General features: G+C 43.9%; 1 long non-coding RNA gene and 1 pseudogene across 1 annotated transcript in view; both read left to right on the plus strand.

Moving 5' to 3' along the window:
• LOC134921338 (uncharacterized) overlaps positions 1–16,589 on the plus strand; it is a 100,175-nt gene that overhangs the window by 60,294 nt on the left and 23,292 nt on the right. The gene's annotated exons all lie outside the window — the stretch shown is intronic.
• LOC134953301 (5S ribosomal RNA) lies at positions 12,572–12,690 on the plus strand (annotated as a pseudogene).

Raw genomic sequence — 16,589 nt, forward strand, 5'->3', positions numbered from 1 at the left:
GCCAACAATTACTGACATGTCTACTGTCACTGCAAATGATGCTATCACCATTGAAAGAATGGTGGAGGATTATATCAGTGACAGCATCCAAGTAGGCATGTCAGACAAACGGTATGTATACTGGCAGGATAAAGAGGCAATTTGGAGGCCTTTGCACAAACTGGCTTTATTTTACCTCCAGTGAGTACTCCGAAAGAGTTCTTAGTTGAGCCGGTAACCTTGTCAGTGATCGGTGTAGGAGGTTACTTCCACAAAATGTGGAGAAGATGATGTTCATTAAAATTAAACTTATAAATTCCTCCGGGAAGACCTTTGCCAGCAATTGCCTCCAGAAAGTACACAGGGACCTGTGATGGTAGATTCCAGTGGGGACGAATTAATACTCTGTGAGGATGTAAACACTGAAAGGGGTGAGGAATCGGCGGATGAGGATGACATCTTGTCTCTGTAGAGCCAGTTTGTGCAAGGAGAAATTAATTGCTTCTTTTTTGTTGGGGCCCAAGCAAACCAATCATTTCATCCACAGTGGTGTGACAGACCCTGTCGCTGAAATGATTGGTTTGTTAAAGTGTACATGTCCTGTTTATTCAACATAGGGTGGGTGGGAGGGCACAGGGACAATTCCATCTTGCACCTCTTTTATCCTATTATTTATTTATTCTTTGCATTATGTGCTCTTTGGGGCCTAGTTTTTAAAACTGACATCCTGTCTGCCACTGCAGTGCCCCTCCTAGATGGGCCACATGTTTGTGCCGCCCACTTGTGTCACTTAGTTTAGTCATCCAGCTACCTTGGTGCAACCTTTTGACCTAAAAACAATATTATGAGGTGTTCAGAATAGACTGGAAATGAGTGTCAATGAATGTTATTGAGGTTAATAATACTGTAGGATCAAAATTACCCCCAAATTCTGTGATTTTATCTGTTTTTGTGGGGGGTTTAAAAAAATCCAGATCCAAAACCAAAACCCAAAAGGGTGGTTTTGGCAAAACCAATCTAGATCCAAAATATGAACAGAGATTCAGATCCAGATCCAAAACCAAAACCCGAAAAGTGTCCGGTGCACAAATTACAAATTATGTGATTTTAGCTTTTTTGCAAATTTTTGAAAAAAGTAAATACAAAACCAAAACCAGTGAAAGTGGCTTTGGCAAAATCAAATCCAAAAAACGAATTAGACCCAAACCCAGTAAAAATGATCCTGCGTACATCTCTAGTGCCGTCCTGACAATCCTGCTAATTCTGAATAAACTTCAGTAAGCTGGTTCTACGAGACATCTGTGGACATTCAATTATACCTGGATTGCCACATAATGTATTTTATCAATATTGCAAATGATCACCCGACCACACTGCATTATCATTAATTACACAAAAAAATTACAAAAATAAAAAAACTAAACAAAAAAACCCCCAAACTTTTGTTGAGGGGCATATCTCTATCTCTGTACAGGTTAAATAATATCCCACTTATGAAGTGAAGCCATCCAGGCAACTTTACCAAAATGGGTGTTGGGAGAATCACTGTGCATGCGCAGCCCCACGCAATTCACCATGTTAAGTGTTGCAGTGCTGCATGGATGTGCATCACCTAGCTCCTCATAAGTGTGAGTACCTGTTACCCAGTGGTTCAAGTAGAAATATTTTCTTAGTGGTACTGAGTGCCGAAAAATGGGCGTGACCATGTGTTATGAGGGGGCTTGGCCACATGTCACAAGTGGGACTGGCTACATGACACTAGTGGCGTGGCGACACTACAAAGCCCCTTTTCTTTGCACTCTGGAGGCAAGGCTAGAAATATATAGTACTATCTCCAGTATAATAGAAATATATAGTGATACCCCCAGTATAGTAGAAATATATAGTAATGCCCCCAGTATAATAAATATATATAGTAATGCCCCCAATGTAATAACAATATATAATAATGCCTCCATTATATCAGGAATATATAGTGTTGTAGTGCCCCTGGTATAATAGAAATATATAGTAGTGTCCACATTATATTAGAAATGATTGCACCCAGCAAGAGACGCTGCGGGAAAGTGCAATGAGGCTCCTATCTTCACACCAGCCACAGCCACCAGAGGAGGAAGTGTGATGTGGCGTCATGATATCACTGTTGCGCTCCCAGTAACTCAGACAAACTGAGAGGCACTGTCATGCTGCCAAGCACATGGTCTTGTTACTTTGTGGCGCATTATAATTGTGGTAATGGCGGCCACGGGTGCAAAGTGTGTGTGGCAGGTGGTACTGAGTACCCGCTGCCATATTCTTAAGGGTACTCCGCACCCGAGTGTACCCGCATGCTTGCACCACTGCAGTTACCTCTGTGCCACTTGTAGTGTAGGCTGACCATTCTAGCCCTTTAAACTGGGACACTCATGAATTACACAGGTTCTGGGGCTGGCTGACTTCAAGCCTGCATGTTACCTGGTTTTAATCAGCCACAGAACCTGTGTAATTCATGAGCATTCCAGTTTAAAGGGATAGTATGGTCAGCCTACTGTAGTGTCTGTGTAAGTGATCACTCATACCAACAAACATGGGGGGTCATTCCGACCTGTTCGCACGCAGCAGTTTATCGCTGCGGTGCAAACGGGTGAGGAATGCGCATGCGCGGCATCCGCAGTGCGCGTGCGCGATGTTGCCCGGCGACAGGGGTCACAGGTTACGTCGCGACTTACAAAGGAAGCGGTCGCAGAGCCGACCGCAAAGAAGATTGACAGGAAGGAGGCGTGCCAGGGCTGGTCCGGACGGTTTGGAGCCGTTTTCGGGGAGTGGTGAGTAAAATGCAGGCGTGTCCATAAGAATGGAGGGCGGATGTCTGACGTCAAAGCCGGCTCCAGCATCGCAGGGATTGTCGCACAGGGTAAGTATGTATAGGGCTAGTTATCTTTTGCTTGAAATTTTTTTAGGTTAGCAGGGCTGCACAAGCGTTCGCAGCCCTGCTAAGCTAAAATACACTCTCCCATAGGTGTGTACTAGTTGATCACAGCAGCAGCAAAAAGTTGCTGGCTGCTATCAACTCAGAATGACCACCTTGGAGACAGAAGCTGTGATGGGTATGCTGTCAAATACTCCACTGAACTGAATAACAAACATAGGGCCTAATTCAAGGTTGATTGCAAAATAAAATTTTCCCCTTATGGGCAAAACCATGTGCACTGCAGGTGGGGCAGATATAACATGTACAGAGACGAGAGAGTTTTGGCCATTAGGGGAACATTTTATTTTGCAATCAACTTTGAATTAGGCCCTTAAGCAACACATTTTTGCAGAAGGCTGCATAACAGCACCGTAAAGCAACACAGTGGTGAGGCATGGTACTGCAGGAATAACACAGCAATGTGAATCTAGCAGAGGCAGATTCCAATATCTCACACCATATTACTTGGTTACACCACCGCTGTATCGTTTACAGCTATTGCTGTTATTACTGCTGTTACCACTGTTGCTGCTGTTCCACTATAAATCTGAATAAGAGTAACTGTGTGGCCTTAACTCCATTCCACAATTACGCTGGTGCCTTTTGTTAACATCCTAGGTTTTACACCAATAGGACCTATCAACAACCTGAGCCATTTTCTCATAGATTTATTTGAGGCAACAGCAAGGTAAGTATGTTCAATGGGTGCATTGGGTGCAGTGTGGGCCAGGGTACATGTACAGTACACAGCACACGCTGCACCCAGAATAGATAGCCTATACCAATGCATAGAAGCAGTGGTGTATCTATAATGGGTGCGGTGTGCACACAGACCCCTGGGTCCAGAGGGGGCCCACACTGCACACACTGCACCCATTTCTTCTATACTTACCTTTCTGGAGTCCGTGCGTGGGCGTATCCAAGAAAATGGCTTCCGCCCCATTTTTTCAGAGACTTGCGCATGCGCTGTAGACTCTGGCACTGTGCCAGAGTCTCTAATGTTCAGACACTGCGCTAACAACGCTGCTGCCGGCTACGGGACGGGAGAGGAGGGGGCCCACACACGGTGACTGCACACGGGTCCCCTCCTCTCTAGATACGCCCCTGCATAGAAGTATAATTCCTTTATATTGCAAATATAAATGAAAGAAAAATCACTGGTAAAAGTTTGATACAGTTTAGAATCTTAACTACCACAAAATATGCCAAATAAGAAATCATGTCATGTGGGAAGGTGATTTTTATCATATAGAAGCATGCATACATTTTACTATTTGTCTAAAATCTGCAGAATGCAAGTGTAATTGTAGGGTGTGTTGCTCTTCCTGATTGGATATCCTGGCAGTGATTCAAACTGCCGGAGTTTTCTGCCTCCTAAGTGCAGCTGGCTGGACTGATGCCAATACCCATCACTCCATTCAGAGCCGGCCATAGGCATAGGCAAACTAGGCAATTGCCTAGGGCATTTGATATGCCTAGGGGCATCATCAGCTTCTGCTGATTACAATGATATGCGGCATGCCTATATTCTGTATGTAGCAATTCATATGCAGATACAGCCACAGTCTCACACAGTATATAGGCATGCTGCATATCAGTTTAATCAGCAGAAGCTGCTTGTGCACCCTAGCCACATAGCAATGCAAATATGATGCATTTTCATTAAAAAAAGGTGCCCGACGTTAGCATTGATGCAAGATTTGTGAGGACACATCTGTATCCAAGCAGAGGCCACAGTGTTAGTGGAAGTGTGAGTGCTGTGTGCATGTGAGTGGGTTGGTTGTGCAGTAGTGTTCGGAATATTTGTAAGGAGCATTATGTGTGTCATGTAAAAATACATTAATAATGTGCGGTATATGTGTAACAGGGTACTACTGTATGTGTGTTATTATGTGTATAGGGGCACTAATAATGTGCAGCAAATGTGTAGGGGGCACTATGTGTGTCATTATGTGTATAAGGGAATTAATAATGTGCGGCATATGTGTAAGGGACATTATGTGTAAAAGGGCATTAATAAAGGTTGTCATAATGTGTAAGGTGCATTATGTTTATAAGGACATTAATGTGTCTCATATGTGTAAGGGGCACTACTGTGTGGAATTGTGTATAAATGCATTACTAATGTGTGGCATTATGTGTATAAGGTGCTCTACTATGTGGCGTTGCATATAGAAAGGGCACTACTGTGTCGTCTAATGTGAATAAAGAGCAATAACGTGTGGTGTAATGTGAATAAGGAGCAATTCAGTGTGATGTAATGTGATATAATGTGAATAAGGGGAGTTATGTTTATAAGATAAAGTGATACTACTGTGGGATGTAATATGAATTATGGACACTATCGCAAGATAAAATGTGAATACAGTTGCAGTACTGTGTGGCGTAATTGGAATTGGGGTTACTATTGTGTGGCCATGCCTCTTCCCAGCAAGAAGATGCCCCTTTTTGGGCTGTGCGTCAAATGTGTGAACTGTTCCTATTTAAAATATAGGGGGTACAAGGACCGCTATGGGTGAGGGGTGATCGTGCTTGGAAAGAAGTGCAAGGTCAGAGGCAGAACCAGCGGTGGTGCTAGGGGGCACCTAACAAAATCTTGCCTAGGGCATCATATTGGTTAGGGCCGGCTCTGACTCCATTACATTACTGACCTGCTTGCAACTGGTACTAAGAAAAGTTTTTTTTTTTATGTTTGCCCTGAGAGCTAAACATGGGGTTTGCAATACCACCAAAGGCTCCTATCTATCTGACTGCCCCTATCTGACTGTCTGTCATCACAAAATATTGATTGAAGACTGCAATGATTAATACAAATGGTTTACAGCCTGTGGAATTTGTAAGAATATTGTTATTAGAATTATTTGTAAACTAGTTAAGAAGCCCGTCAAAATGACAGAACAACAGTAATGTCAGCGCTGGCGGTTGTGCTCGCCAGAATGTAGCAACACTTCAATTGCTCTGTCGGGTGACATCTAGTCGCCGTCGGTGCGCAAAACATTTGAATTCCCCCATAAAGGTGAGGAGAAGCGTTAGCCTTTTATTATATTGGATGTATTCAAAGATGCTATTGAGAACTGACATTCTTTATACTCAATAACTTGCTTTGCAAAAAGTATTACAAACAAATAGCTGTATATGACATAAATTGTGGTTAGCTGTGAAATGTAACATGGTGATGCAAATAAAATAATTTACAGTCAGTATATAAATTTCTGTTTTTCTTCTTAGTGGGGCAATAATAATGATAATATAGGGTAAGATTCAAAAACAGTGGCTATCTTCTTCCCCAGCAGTGCTAAGATAGGACTTCCCTGGCCTTCGCAACTACTATTCTTGGATGCTCATATTATGCCAGAAGCTACGTAACACATTTTGGAGTAAATGTATTACAGCGGCATGGATCGTGCTGCTATTTCGCATTATTACTAGTGATGAGCGGGTTCGGATCCTCGGGATCCGAACCCGCCCGAACTTCACCTTTTTTTGCACGGGTCCGAGCAACTCGGATCCTCCCGCCTTGCTCGGTTAACCCGAGCGCGCCCGAACGTCATCATCCCGCGGTCGGATTCTCGCGAGATTCGTATTCCATATAAGGAGCCGCGCGTCGCCGCCATTTTTCATTCGTGCATTGGAGATGATCGTGAGAGGACGTGGCTGGCGTCCTCTCAGTTTCTATGTTCAGTGGGCTGCAAATATCTGTGCTCAGTGTGCTGCAAATATCTGTGCTCAGTGTGCTGCAAATATCTGTGCTCAGTGTGCTGCAAGTGCAAATATCTACGTTCTCTGCCTGAAAAACGCTCCATATCTGTGCTCAGTGTGCTGCAAATATCTGTGCTCAGTGTGCTAATTGCTTTATTGTGGGGACTGGGGACCAGCAGTATTATATAGTAGGTGGACAGTGCAGAGTTTTGCTGACCAGTGACCACCAGTATTATACGTTCTCTGCCTGAAAAACGCTCCATATCTGTGCTGCATTGTAGTATATAGTAGGAGGACAGTGCAGAATCTTGCTGACCACCAGTATATAATATATAGCTGTACGGTACAGTAGGCCACTGCTCTACCTACCTCTGTGCTGTCAAGTATACTATCCCATCCATACCTGTGGTGCATTTCAGTTTTGCACAGTTTGCTGACCACCAGTATATAATATATAGCAGTACGGTACAGTAGGCCACTGCTCTACCTACCTCTGTGTCGTCAAGTATACTATCCATCCATACCTGTGGTGCATTTCAGTTTTGCACAGTTTGCTGACCACCAGTATATAATATATAGCATTACGGTACAGTAGGCCACTGCTGTACCTACCTCTGTGTCGTCAAGTATACTATCCATCCATACCTGTGGTGCATTTCAGTTTTGCACAGTTTGCTGACCACCAGTATATAATATATAGCATTACGGTACAGTAGGCCACTGCTGTACCTACCTCTGTGTCGTCAAGTATACTATCCATCCATACCTGTGGTGCATTTCAGTTTTGCACAGTTTGCTGACCAACAGTATATAATATATAACATTACGGTACAGTAGGCCACTGCTGTACCTACCTCTGTGTCGTCAAGTATACTATCCATCCATACCTGTGGTGCATTTCAGTTTTGCACAGTTTGCTGACCACCAGTATATAATATATAGCATTACGGTACAGTAGGCCACTGCTGTACCTACCTCTGTGTCATCAAGTATACTATCCATCCATACCTGTGGTGCATTTCAGTTTTGCACAGTTTGCTGACCACCAGTATATAATATATAGCATTACGGTACAGTAGGCCACTGCTGTACCTACCTCTGTGTCGTCAAGTATACTATCCATCCATACCTGCGGTGCATTTCAGTTTTGCAGTTTGCTGACCACCAGTATATATAATATATAGCAGTATGGTACAGTAGGCCACTGCTCTACCTACCTCTGTGTCGTCAAGTATACTATCCATCCATACCTGTGGTACATTTCAGTTTTGCACAGTTTGCTGACCACCAGTATACAATATATAGCAGTACGGTACAGTAGGCCACTGCTCTACCTACCTCTGTGTCGTCAAGTATACTATCCATCCATACCTGTGGTGCATTTCAGTTTTGCACAGTTTGCTGACCACCAGTGTATATAATATATAGCAGTACGGTACAGTAGGCCACTGCTCTACCTACCTTTGTGTCGTCAAGTATACTATCCATCCATACCTGTGGTGCATTTCAGTTTTGCACAGTTTGCTGACCACCAGTATATATAATATATAGCAGTATGGTACAGTAGGCCACTGCTGTACCTACCTCTGTGTCGTCAAGTATACTATCCAACCATACCTGCGGTGCATTTCAGTTTTGCAGTTTGCTGACCACCAGTATATATAATATATAGCAGTATGGTACAGTAGGCCACTGCTCTACCTACCTCTGTGTCGTCAAGTATACTATCCATCCATACCTGTGGTGCATTTCAGTTTTGCACAGTTTGCTGACCACCAGTATATAATATATAGCAGTACGGTACAGTAGGCCACTGCTCTACCTACCTCTGTGTCGTCAAGTATACTATCCATCCATACCTGCGGTGCATTTCAGTTTTGCAGTTTGCTGACCACCAGTATATATAATATATAGCAGTACGGTACAGTAGGCCACTGCTCTACCTACCTCTGTGTCGTCAAGTATACTATCCATCCATACCTGTGGTGCATTTCAGTTTTGCACAGTTTGCTGACCACCAGTATATATAATATATAGCAGTACGGTACAGTAGGCCACTGCTCTACCTACCTCTGTATCGTCAAGTATACTATCCATCCATACCTGTGGTGCATTTCAGTTTTGCACAGTTTGCTGACCACCAGTATATATAATATATAGCAGTACGGTACAGTAGGCCACTGCTCTACCTACCTCTGTGTCGTCAAGTATACTATCCATCCATACCTGTGGTGCATTTCAGTTTTTGTGCGCAGTATATATAGTAGTAGGCCATTGCTATTGATAAATATATTACTGGCATATAATTCCACACATTACAAAATGGAGAACAAAAATGTGGAGGGTAAAATAGGGAAAGATCAAGATCCACTTCCACCTCATGCTGAAGCTGCTGCCACTAGTCATGGCCGAGACGATGAAATGCCATCAACGTCGTCTGCCAAGGCCGATGCCCAATGTCATAGTAGAGAGCATGTAAAATCCAAAAAACAAAAGTTCAGTAAAATGACCCAAAAATCAAAATTAAAATAGTCTGAGGAGAAGCGTAAACTTGCCAATATGCCATTTACGACACGGAGTGGCAAGGAACGGCTGAGGCCCTCTCCTATGTTCCTCATGATTAGTGGGTCAGCTTCCCATTAGGATGGAAGCACTCATCCTCCTGCTAGAAAACTTATAAGACTTAAGATGGCAAAAGCACAGCAAAGAACTGTGCATTCTTCTAAATCACAAATCCCCAAGGAGAGTCCAATTGTGTCGGTTGCGATGCCTGACCTTCCCAACACTGGACGGGAAGAGGTGGCGCCTTCCACCATTTGCACGCCCCCTGCAAGTGCTGGAAGGAGCACCCGCAGTTCAGTTCCTGATAGTCAAATTGAAGATATCACTGTTGAAGTACACCAGGATGAGATTATGGTTGTTGCTGGCGCTGAGGAGGAAATTGACAAGGAGGATTCTGATGGTGAGGTGGTTTGTTTAAGTCAGGCACCCGGGGAGACACCTGTTGTCCGTGGGACGAATATGACCATTGACATGCCTGGTCAAAATACAAAAAAAATCACCTCTTCGGTGTGGAATTATTTCAACAAAAATGCGGACAACTGGTGTCAAGCCGTGTGTTGCCTTTGTCAAGCTGTAATAAGTAGGGGTAACATCCTCCCTTATACATCACCTGGAGCGCATTCATCAGAAGTCATTGACAAGTTCAAAAACTTTGGGTGACAGCGGAAGCAGTCCACTACCAACTAAATCCCTTCCTCTTGTAACCAAGCTCCTGCAAACCACACCACCAACTCCCTGAGTGTCAATTTCCTCCGTAGACAGGAAAGCCAGTAGTCCTGCAGGCCATGTCACTGTCAAGTCTGACGAGTCCTCTCCTGCCTGGGATTCCTCCGATGCATCCTTGAGTGTAACGCCTACTGCTGCTGGCGCTGCTGTTGTAGCTGCTGGGAGTCGATCGTCATCCCAGAGGGGAAGTCGGAAGACCACTTGTACTACTTCCAGTAAGCAATTGACTGTCCAACAGTCCTTTGCGAGGAAGATGAAATATCACAGCAGTCATCCTGCTGCAAAGCGGATAACTAAGGCCTTGGCAGCCTGGGTGGTGAGAAACGTGTTTCCGGTATCCACCGTTAATTCACAGGGAACTAGAGAATTGATTGAGGTACTGTGTCCACGGTACCAAATACCATCTAGGTTCCATTTCTCTAGGCAGGCGATACCGAAAATGTACACAGACGTCAGAAAAAGAGTCACCAGTTTCCTAAAAAATGCAGTTGTACCCAATGTCCACTTAACCACGGACATGTGGACAAGTGGACCAGGGCAGACTCAGGACTATATGACTGTGACAGCCCACTGGGTAGATGTATTGCCTCCCGCAGCAAGAACAGCAGCGGCGGCACCAGTAGCAGCATCTCACAAATGCCAACTCGTTCCTAGGCAGGCTACGCTTTGTATCACCGCTTTCCATAAAAGGCACACAGCTGACAACCTCTTACGGAAACTGAGGAACATCATTGCAGAATGGCTTACCCCAATTGGACTCTCCTGGGGATTTGTGACATCGGACGACGCCACCAATATTGTGCGTGCATTACATCTGGGCAAATTCCAGCAGGTCCCATGTTTTGCACATACATTGAATTTGGTGGTGCAGAATTATTTAAAAAACGACAGGGGCGTGCAAGAGATGCTGTCGGTGGCCTGAAGAATTGCGGGCCACTTTCGGCATTCAGCCACCGCGTGCCGAAGACTGGAACACCAGCAAACACTCCTGAACCTGCCCTGCCATCATCTGAAGCAAGAGGTGGTAACGAGGTGGAATTCAACCCTCTATATGCTTCAGAGGATGGAGGAGCAGCAAAAGGCCATTCAAGCCTATACAGCTACCTACGATATAGGCAAAGGCGGGGGAATGCACCTGACTCAAGCGCAGTGGAGAATGATTTCAACGTTGTGCAAGGTTCTGCAACCCTTTGAACTTGCCACACGTGAAGTCAGTTCAGACACTGCCAGCCTGAGTCAGGTCATTCCCCTCATCAGGCTTTTGCAGAAGAAGCTGGAGAGATTGAAGGAGGAGCTAAAACAGAGCGATTCCGCTAGGCATGTGGGACTTGTGGATGGAGCCCTTAATTCGCTTAACCAGGATTTACGGGTGGTGAATCTGTGGAAATCAGAGCACTAGATTTTGGCCACCGTGCTCGATCCTAGATTTAAAACCTACATTGTATCTCTCTTTCCGGCAGACACAAGTCTTCAGAGGTTCAAAGACCTGCTGGTGAGAAAATTGTCAAGTCAAGTGGAACGTGACCCGTCAACAGCTCCTCCTTCACATTCTCCCGCAACTGGGGCTGCGAGGAAAAGGCTAAGAATTCCGAGCCCACAGGTCCGGAAGTGAACCAGCCCGATACTGGTGAAACGCGTCTTCCTACGGGGGTCCGCATATGGTGTGACTACATGGCACCAGACTTCTGCACCTGACCATGCGCTGATCCATTCGTCTGCCCTCTGATTGGAGTGCTGTAAGCCCCCGCTGTTCTGTGGACACACAGACAGCAATATCACACTCAGGCACACCACCAGTGCATCTATACTAATTGCCTATTACAGCATAGAATTTTTTCCCTATGTAAGGTATTGTCCTCTGATACGGGCTACATTTCCAGTCTCCAACAGAGGCCAGCACATTATTATCCTTTACATTTTCACCTACATGTTTATTCATTTATTTCTTTGCGGCACCTGACAGATATAGCCTGTCAGGTTCATTCCTAATCACAGGTCAGCTGTTTTGTTCTTCCTATTTAGGATTATGAATTTGTATGATACTGTTTGATTTTTTTGCATTTGTTTGCATTTGATCTGTATGAATTGTGAATTGTTGGCATGCTAAATTCATCACTGTGTTCTCTGTGTAGGAAATTCATTGTGCATGCTATATACATGCCTGTGTTCATTTACTATTCTTAGAGCATTTTTGGGCAGGCTGCCTAATTAACTTATTTGTTTATTGTGGCGATAATACCGCCGCCTAGCACCATACTCTGTGATAACTGATATTTCCTAGGAAGATCCTAGTGACAGCATTTGGGGGCAGGCTGCCTAAACAATTTACTGTGGTGATCATTTTTGTTAGATAAACCGTATCCACAGTAATACTCTGTGTCATTAACTTAATCTATTACCCAGTCTGGGTCATAACCCTAACAATCAAGAACACCAATCTAGATTCATTCACTTCTTCACCTGTCTCGTGGACTCTCATCCATGATCCACGGAGCACAGAACCATGGACGTGGGTACTGTTGAACCGTGCCTAACGTGGAAAGCAGATCCACCTGTTTTTGCTTATCTTTCAATTTCTTTCTCATTTTTTCTATCATTTCCTACCTATTACTTCCTATATAGGTGCACTCTCATTGGCGTACTGATCATACTATTCTCTACTATCATACCACGCTGCCATCGCCCGATCTCGTCCGATCTTGGAAGCTAAACAGCGTTGGGCCGGGTCAGTACCAGGAAAGGAGACTGCCTGGGAATACTTGGTGTTGTAGAGCAGGAATCTGTTTCCTCTCTGTGTGTGAAGAACTCGCCAACAGCAGTATCACCACTATTTCTATTCTATATCTCTTTATTTACTCAGTGAATGTTCAGTGCAGCCCAATGTCTTCTCTACTCATAATTGTGATATTTGTCAAGTGATTCAGGTGCTAAAGTCTGGTGATCATTGATTAACAACATATCCACTTAATAATAGTGATTATAGTTGGATATTCCTACAATAATGCTTTGACCACTCCTCGGTCCGATTAATACAGAAATCTGTACTGGTCAGGGGAAATGGTGGTATGACAATTCTGTGTCTACAACCTTTCCAATCACTCTTCTTAACAAGAGACCAGAACATTTTAATATTTTTTATAAATCCCTATTTTTTTCATGGATCATTTAGATGGGTAAATTATGTTTACATGAATACCAATAAAAGTTATGTTTTAAACATTCTTTGACATATTTCATAGGAACTTTTTCCTGTACAGAGTGCGCCCACACAAGAGCCTTCTTTCTCTCCCACTCCTAGATGGGCCAGGTGTTTGTGTCGGCCACTTGGGTCGCTTAGCTTAGTCATCCAGCGACCTCGGTGCAAATTTTAGGACTAAAAATAATATTGTGAGGTGTGAGGTGTTCAGAATAGACTAAAAATGAGTGGAAATTATGGTTATTGAGGTTAATAATACTATGGTATCAAAATGACCCCCAAATTCTATGATTTAAGCTGTTTTTGAGGGTTTTTTGTAAAAAAACACCCGAATCCAAAACACACCCGAATCCGACAAAAAATTTTCAGGGAGGTTTTGCCAAAACGCGTCCGAATCCAAAACACGGCCGCGGAACCGAATCCAAAACCAAAACACAAAACCCGAAAAATTTCCCGTGCACATCACTAATTATTAAGAAGGCGAAGCAGTAAGGGACATTGACAAGATGTCAGATGTTAGTTACATTACATTCAAAGAATACATTAATGATAATTTGACTAGACAGGGGCTATTGTGCTTGAATGCAGTAACCATACACAAATGGTATACACGTTATTATCGTTCATACCGAAATTATTTGAAAGACTCCATTCAGCCTGAATTTATACAAAGTTAAACTTAAGTGGTAGATGTGTTTCTTCTGGATACAATGAGTTTTTTGTGATGCTCTTTAGCTTAGCCGATGACCCTACAACATTCCAAAATTTTCTAAACAATATTTTCTGGGACAACCTTTGTCTGCTCATTGTCTTATGTGTTGCACTAACTTATCGCTCATTCAGAATTTGTACATATGGATCCCTAACACCTGGCATGGTTTAAAAGTGTGTGCAAATGTGCTTCCTTCTAACCTGTCTAAGATTAGAATCCCACACCGTAACACTTAAACTGAGACCTTACCTAGCAGTCAATGCTAGTTGATTGTTCTTTAAACTTGCTCTTGCGCGAAACCCTGCGAACATTTGAATGAGCCATCTGACTTCTAACTCTTTTTGACTACTTTCCTGTCCAGTGTTTTCACTTTCAAATTTATAGATTTCCTGTCCTCTTCCTTTTTTTTCTCCTTGTCAAATGCTGTACTTAAAATGCTGTGCTGTGGTAAGTACATAACAGGAGAGCTAACAAAACATAATTGGATAAAGTTGTCTTCTCTGGTTAAACGCATTTCAAGAATCAAATCTCCCTGTGACCAGGAAAAAAATCACTGCCTGCTCCCATATTGGATTTAACCATGTACTGGCCTGGCATGTTTACTGACTCTGCTGTGCAGTCCCTTTGCTAACAACCACTGTGTACCAAATATTGGACTTGTCTTTAGATCATGTTTCTATTTCACTCATGCATGCTAATATTGCCTTCCTATTGACTATTATTCGGACCTCACTTAGTATATTATTGTCTGCTGAACAGTATGGATTTACCACTAGGCAACATGAGCAGCCGCTTAGGGCCCGGCGGGGCTCAGGGGGCCCGCCGATAGCAGCCGCATGTGTGATAAGATCTGAATACTGTACTTCTGGGTTCAGATTGCCTCTGGGGCCCGCCTCCACCCTGCACCCAGTCATACACCAGCAGGCCATCAGTAAGGGAGGGTGGAGGGTCTGCGAGTGTTAGGGTGCGTGCTGTGTGGAGAGGATAATGCGGGGATCAGAACGTGTGTTTCAAACGACAGTGCTGCAGTGATCTGACATATGTGGCTGTGGGCACTGGACAGACAGCTGAAGAGAAGTTTTAAAGTAAGGGCTCTATTTATTAAATTCCTCTTTATACTTTACTTTATATTCTTTGCATTGTATTGTTGACACTGTGTTGGGGAATGTAGGGGGGAGAGAAGCAGCCAGACTGTGATGGTGAGGGGGGAGACAGCTGGCACTGCGATCAGGAGGAGGGGGTAGTAGAGATAGAGACAGCTGGCACTTTGATGGTGAGGGGAGACACAGCCAGTGCTTATATCAGGTGGGGAGGTGTGAGGGGAGAGAGACAGCTGTCACTGTGATGGTGAGGGGGGACACAACCTGTGCTGCAATTGGGATGGGGGGGGGGAGAGACAGTCGGCGCTGCAATCAGACGGGAAGGGGGGGGGGGAGTTAAGAGAGCCAGCACTATGATGTTGAGGGGACACACAGGCGACGCTATGATTGAGGGGTGGAGTGTGAAAGGAAGAACTTTGATGAGTGCACTCACAAATAAGTAAAGCTCTGTCTCTGGTGGCTCATCCCTACCTTAACTAACATCTGTAATCTCTCTCTCTACTGGTATTTTTCCTTCACTCTTCAAGCATGCAGTGATTACTCCCATTTAAAAAAGACAAAATTCTGACCCTAACGCTCTCTCAAACTACCGCCCTTTCTCTCAGCTCCCTTGTGTCTCTAAGTTACTTGAGAGACTTGCCTACACTCGACTCACACATTTTCTTAACTCACACACTTTCTTGGACCCACTTCAGTCAGGCTTCCGTTCCCAACACTCCACAGAGACAGCACTGACTAAAGTGGTTAATGATTTGGTCACTATGAAGTCTAAAGGCCATTACTCACTACTTATTCTTCTAGATCTATCTGCTGCATTTGACACTGTTGACCACTCTCTTCTCATACAAACACTACAATCCCTAGGTCTTAAAGACACAGCCCTTTCTTGATTCCTATCCTACCTATCTAATCGCTCCTTCAGTGTTCGCTTTCTGAATCTACCTCCTCTTTGCTACCTCTTTCAGTTGGAGTACCGCAAGGCTCAGTCTTGGGTCCTCTGCTTTTCTCTATCTATACCTCATCTCTTGGTAAACTAATCAGCTCTTTTGGATTTCAGTATCATCTGTACGCAGATGATACTCAAATCTACCTATCCTCCGCTGACTTGTCCCTATCTGTACTGGACCGTGTCACTGAATGCCTTTCTGCCATTTCATCTTGGATGACATCTCGCCACCTCAAACTTAATATTTCAAAGACAGAGTTAATTATATTTCCACCGGCCAATAGTAGGTACCAACCTGATGTCTCTATCACTGTTGAAAACTCGACTATCTACCCTACCTCACAAGCTCGCTGCCTAGGTGTCATCCTTGACTCTGATCTGTCCTTTGTTCCCCACATTCATTCTGTCTCAAGATCATGTTACATGCATCTAAAAAACATATCCAAAATACGACCATACTTTACACAAGACACTGCTAAAACTCTAATCCATGCTCTCATTATCTCCCGCATTGATTATTGCAATAGTCTCCTAACTGGTCTTCCAAAACGAGACTCTCACCACTACAATCCATTCTGAATGCAGTGGCAAGGCTAATCTTCCTCGCTATACGTTCATCGTCTGCAGATCCACTCTGTCAGTCCATCCATTGGTTACCTGTATTCTACCGTATTCAATACAAAATACTTTTATTCACACACAAGGCCATTAACCAAACT

Source organism: Pseudophryne corroboree, chromosome 1, assembly GCF_028390025.1.
Source record: "Pseudophryne corroboree isolate aPseCor3 chromosome 1, aPseCor3.hap2, whole genome shotgun sequence".
Lineage (NCBI taxonomy): Eukaryota > Metazoa > Chordata > Amphibia > Anura > Myobatrachidae > Pseudophryne > Pseudophryne corroboree.